Source organism: Chrysochloris asiatica, unplaced genomic scaffold (assembly GCF_000296735.1).
Source record: "Chrysochloris asiatica unplaced genomic scaffold, ChrAsi1.0 scaffold00234, whole genome shotgun sequence".
NCBI lineage: Eukaryota > Metazoa > Chordata > Mammalia > Afrosoricida > Chrysochloridae > Chrysochloris > Chrysochloris asiatica.
The window spans coordinates 1,933,223-1,939,268 of record NW_006408752.1 but is presented as its reverse complement, the minus strand read 5'-3'; the positions used below and the strand labels follow the sequence as shown (position 1 = coordinate 1,939,268).

The 6,046-nt window shown below is 43.5% G+C and overlaps 1 pseudogene; it reads right to left on the bottom strand.

The window, feature by feature from the left end:
- Window positions 1-1,796: 1,796 nt before the first annotated feature.
- Window positions 1,797-2,879, bottom strand: LOC102823155 (annotated as a pseudogene).
- Window positions 2,880-6,046: the final 3,167 nt, after the last annotated feature.

Sequence of the window (6,046 nt, the reverse complement as noted above, 5' to 3'; positions counted from 1 at the left end):
ATTAGGTGGATGGAACTCTAATGAGGAGATTGATCAGTTTTGTCATTCCACTAGGTTTAATGCATTAAATGGAGGATCAATATAATTTCTATGTTTTAGAATCATAGAAATATTAACACTAGAGAACTTGGAGATTGTGCAGAATGGTGCCTGCTCCTCGAGATCAGCTCTCCATCCTTCTGTTCCCTGCACAATCTCTGCCCCAGGAAGCTGGTCTGCGGGGTCATCAATGGGCCTCCTGCCTTCTGGCTCAGCACAGGATCAAAAGGCAAGAGCTTGGACAGTGATTGCCATTCTCCATGGAAACGCATAGCTCTTTCCCAGTTCCAATGGCTGCTCCCTCTTCTGCCCATCAGGCCTACTGGTGGTAACACCTTCCCAGCTCTTATTAACCAGAGATATGACTGCATCATCCTTTGCTAGTTTCCATTAACCATGTCCACACCTGTGTAAATAACCTTTCATCTGCTTCATGTAGCAACTCTGATGCAAAACCCACCCCTTTCAGCCTTCAGATGTGGATTCACAACTCCTGAAGAAATGGGTTTACTTTTAATCTGTGGCATTTAATGCTCTTGAGAACCACATTGACATTTTACTACATTACACAGACTTTTTTTTTTTTTTTTAACTTATCCAGTAGGTTAAACAAAATTATGCCAAGACAAAGACCTGTTCTGAAATGCCAACTAAAACAAACAAGGAACCAACTGACAAATGCTTGGCATTTCAAATGCCAAGAAATCATAGCCAGTGAAATCAAGAACAAACTTTGCTTCAAGGTTGAAATCTACCTATGCCAGCCCTTTCTTCAAGTCTTACCCCTGAAAAAGACAAAAAGCCTTTTCCAAGGGCCCTCTGGTTTCTCATTCCTTTATTTTTTTTTAGGCAACAGAGATTTTATTAACCCACCTTCGGGCTCTCTTTTAGTGTGTTATAAACCAAATAATTTTTTTACCTCGGGTTGTAATAGGAGCAACGTGTTGCAGAATGATGGCACACTATCCCTGATTTCATGTTTTTCTGGTTGTCAGTTCTCTTGCTCTCCCTTGGCTGTCCCTTAACGAATCTATTCTAACCCCTGTAAAATAGGGACAAAAAAATACCAACCTAACTGTTTCAAGGTTTAACAGAATGTCCAACACTAAGGCAGGCTCTTAGGAGCATTCAGACTTTACTAGCTCCGCCCTGCCCTGTGAGTGCTTCTTCTCATCTGTCATGGACTGAGGACCAGCCATACACACTGGTAAATTCCCCAAGACCAGGTGAGAACCTAAATATAAAGTGCTTTGGCTTTGACCACCACCACCACCTTCCAGCATAAAGACTGAACGAGCAGTTCCAAGACCCCTGAGCTCATGGTTCCCTGTGGAGGCTCCCTCACACCTCCATCATGACTAAGTCTATGGGAGGGAGGGTTTCTCAATGCCCCTTGCTACATCTGTAAGTATGAAGGATGTAACAGGGGCCAAAGGCTGAATGGCCAATCCCAGGGAATCAACTGAGAGGGAAAGGGGAACGACAAACCAATCTCAAAGTTAGTGCCCTTTGTTCTGTTCTTGTGTGTGTGTGTGTCTGTGTGTGTGTGTGTGTCGGGGGCTGCGGGCACTGGAAGAATTGGGGACTGGACAGGGATTCCAGTTGGAAGGCCAGATGTAGGCCAGGCTTTCAATAACGGTAGTGATCAGGCTTGAAGGTGTCATCCGAGGGCCTGCTTCCCAGTTAGTTTGGTCAGTTTCACATTCAGCTTTCCCAGGTGGGCTTCAGCCACCACCTCATCCAGCTTCTTGGACAAGCTAGTTTGTGAAGGAGTTGCTCATCACGAAGCTGGGGTGGCCCATGGTGCAGTACAGGGTTATTCACTGGCCTTCAGCCAGCAGAATGATGCAGTGCCCGTTCTTCAACAGGTATTGGCCCACCTGGGAATTTATATTCCCTTTCTCCATAGCATTCTCATTGAGCCACTTGACATAAATCTCTGCATCAAAGTATCCAGTGTTACACACGATGGCATCATCCTTCATCTGCTCAAAGTGCCTGCCAAGGATGATCGCAGCACAGCCTGTTGTTGTAACAAAGATGTTGCCCTCCTGACAGGCCTCATCCATGGTGGTCACTTCATAGCTCTCCATGGTAACCTATAATGTGTTGATGGGATCAATCTCGGTGATGATAATGTGAGCCCAGAAACCTGTCAGGGCCTGGGTACAGCTCTTTCCCATGTCACCACAGCCTGCCACAACTGCCACCTTTCCCACAATCATTGCATCTGTGGCCCGCTTGATACCATTTCTGAGGGACTCCTGGCAACCATACAATTTGTCAAACTTGCTTTTAGTCATGGAATCCTTGACGTTGATGGTAGTCACCTTCAGTATCCCATTTGTCTTCATCTTATATAGGTTGTGAACCCCAGTTGTGGTCTCCTTGGAAATGCCTTGGATGACCAACAGGAGCTGTGGGTACTTGGTGTGAATAAGGTTGATGAGGTCACCACTGTCATCCAGAATCATGTTCAGGGACCCCTCCTGGAACTATAGGATTTGCTCAGTGCACCTTATCTGCTTCACCCTTCTAGACACACACTGGAATGCCAGCCTTGGCAATGGCAGCTGTTGCATGGTCCTGAGTGGAGACGATATTGCAATTGGACCATTGCACGTCAGCACCAAGAGCAACAAGGATCTTAATACAGACAGCTGTCTCCACAGCTATATGCAGACATCCAGCAATGCAGGCATCCTTTAGAGGCTTGGAGGCTGAGTACATCTCCCGCATGCACATCAGGCCTGACATCTGATTCTCTGCACTGTTCAGAGCCTTCTGACCCAAGCAGCCAGGCTGATGTCCCCGACTTTGTAGGGCAGTTTGTCCAACATGCTGACAATGTTTTGGCACCAAGAGACAAGGACGAAGGGGGCCGGCCAGGCCTTGAGCTGGGGAGAAGCACTAGGTGGGCAGCGCTGGTTGGGGCTACCATCCCTTTTATTCACAAACTTCCCTCTGCCTGAAATACTTCTCACCCTGCTTTCACAATCCCTTGTCACCCTAAAAATCTAGTCAAAATGGTTTCTCCAAGACGGATTGTGGAGCTTTTTCTGTAATTACATCAACCAGAAAGTAGCTTAGTTTCTTTGTAGCATTTTATTCCTAGTCTAGTACCCACTGTATTAGAATTATTTGTCTGGGTGTTGTTGCTGATTGAACTGTGTCCCCCCAAAATATATGGTAAAGTCCTAACCCCTGTGACCTTGAATGTGACCTAGATTGGAAATAGGTCTTTGAAGATGTTGTCAGTTAAGTTAATGTGAGATCATATTAGTGGTGGTGTTACGTATGGTAGAGTCATGGTGACCCAATGCACAATGGAATGAAACATTGTCCAGCCCTGTGCCATCCCCTCCTTTGACCAGCTGAAGATCAGACCATTGTGATCCATTGGGTTTTCTTCTTTCAGAAGTTGATCTCCAGATCTTCCTTACTAGCCCGTCTTAGTCTGGAAGCTCTGTTGAAACTTGTTAACATCATGATAGTGTCTGGTGGGTCTAACCCAATGTGAGTGCTATCCTTGTACAAGAGAACAAGAGACATAGAAACCCACCGATGGTTATGTGATGACAGAGACAGAATGAGAATTATGCTACAGCTACAAGCCAAGGAACTTCTGGGGAGACAAGAAAGAAACCGTCTTCCTCTTTAAGCCTTCATAGGAAACATTGCCCTGCTGACACTCAGAGCTCAGACTTGTAGCCTACAGACTGTAAGACAATACATGTGCATTCTTAATAAGTCACCTGTTTCTTTTACTTTGTTACAGCTGCCTTAGGAAATCAATACAAGTATTTGTTTTATGACTTTCACGTTTTTGAAGATTTCTGAGGGTAGGGACAAAGTCTTACACAGCTTTGTAGCCTCTGAAAGGCCCTTCCTCAATGCTTGAGAAATGGAAATTTCTAACTAAATGTTTGCTGACTGATTGACTGAATAAGTGAATTAACAATGAAAATTATTTTGACTTGTGATGGCAATATAATTTCTTCTGGGCCTCCAAAGACTTAAAGATGTTTCATTTATTCATCTAGAAATAGCAAATTCATAAAAGCAAATTATACTATATTTGAGGAGAAATATTTTCAGATTGTTTCCATATGTGTTTCTATATATAATGGTTTATGTAATATTTTAAATCCAATTCAACACCATGTGGCCATGTTTCTTCTAGAAGCTCATAATGACGATTTAGGTCAGTGCTTAAAACCATAGCAACAAAGGTTCTTAAAGAGCTTTGTTCATTTATTTTTCACTACTATTCACTCTTGAGATTTTTCCTTTCCAGACCCGACTCAGATGTCACTTTTACTCCGTGACCTTCCCTGACTTCCCCAAGCAGAATGGCACACTCCTGAGTTTTAATTGCCCTTTGGTGGTGGATAATTATGTGCCACGGTGTCAGTCCCAATCATGGCAACCCTGTATAGGGTTTCCAAGGGTGTAAATCTTTATGGGAGCAGAAAGCCTCATCTTTCTCCCACTAGCTGTTTCGAACTACTGACCATGAAATTAGCACCCTGACTCGTAACCACTACACTACCAGAGTTCCTTACTGCCCTTTGCACGGAACCTTCTTGTGATTTTTTTCCTGTTATCTATCTCTTGGAAAAGACTGTGAACTCCTCAACGGCAAGCATCCAGTCATACTCATCTCTGTCTCCTCAACATGTGACTTAGCACCCAACACAACAGAATGGTGCTCAATAAATGTCATTAATCTAGATTGAACTGACCTAGTACCACTTGTAAATGCTGACTCCAAATACTTAACCCCAGATTTATATGTTTTAAATTCTGTAACATTTACGCATTATGTGTAAGAGGAAACCACACACGTACATACACATGCACAACTCATATAGCTGTTCTTTGATATCCAGATTTCTTATTAATAAGATCGAGAAACTCCTAACTCAATCCCAGTTTAGGGGTCATGGATGCTATTCATGTCAGCATGTGTACTGACTGCTGTAGGATAGTACTTAGGCACCAATACAGGCACATGTCCTTACAGAGCTAAAACAAGCAGCTTGAGATAGGGCCGTGTTTTGAGTTAGATAGTGAAAGGAAGAAAGAAAACTGCCATGGACTGAAGGCTTACTCTGGGCTCAGCCCTTTGCATATATTGTCACCTTAAATCCTCACACTATGCAAAGAGGGTCAACATTTTGCATAGGATAGTATCCCCATTTTGTGTAGGATAGCTATCAAGGTCAATTGTTGTTTTGTCAAGTCAGTTCCAACCCATAGTGACCCTGTATAGGGTTTCTGAGGAATGGCTGGTGAGCTTGAACTGCCAACCTTGTGGCTGAAACCAACACTGCAGTCGACTGCATTAGCCCGCAGCGCCACACCACTGTTCTTTTTACATCTATAGTGAGAAGCAGCAGTGGCTCTGAGAGTGGTTTTCAGGATGGATATGAAGGTCAGGTTTGTCTCTAACCCCATCTCACATATGATTGGCCCAAGAATTCTGGCCTTCCAGATGCACAGACCTTTCTGTCCTAAATCCACAAAAAACTTCATCCTTCAAGATGTTTGTTTGCACATGCTGCTCCCTTGCTCTGGTCTGATCTCTCTGACTATCTTTACCTGTTTAATTCCTACTTGTTCTCTATGCCACGAGTTCTCAAAGCATGTTTCCAAACCAGCAGGTCAGCATTACTCTGCCTTTTCAGAACTCTCTTTATTAGAGTAAAGGAATGTGAATGACTTGTATATTATTCTTGTACCCTGTCACTTCAATGAATCTTTCAATGACTTTTCATAATTTTCTCGCTGAGTCTTTGGGATTTTCTATGTGTAGGGTCATATCATCTGAAAAGAGAGTTTTACTTCTTTGCCAAGATGTTCTTGTTATTGTTGTTGTTAGGTGCCATTGAGTTGGTACCTAATCATATCGATCCTATGCACAACAGAATGAAACACTTCCTGGTCCTGGACCAACCTCACAATTTTTGCCACACTTGAGTCCATTGATGCTGCCATATTGCCA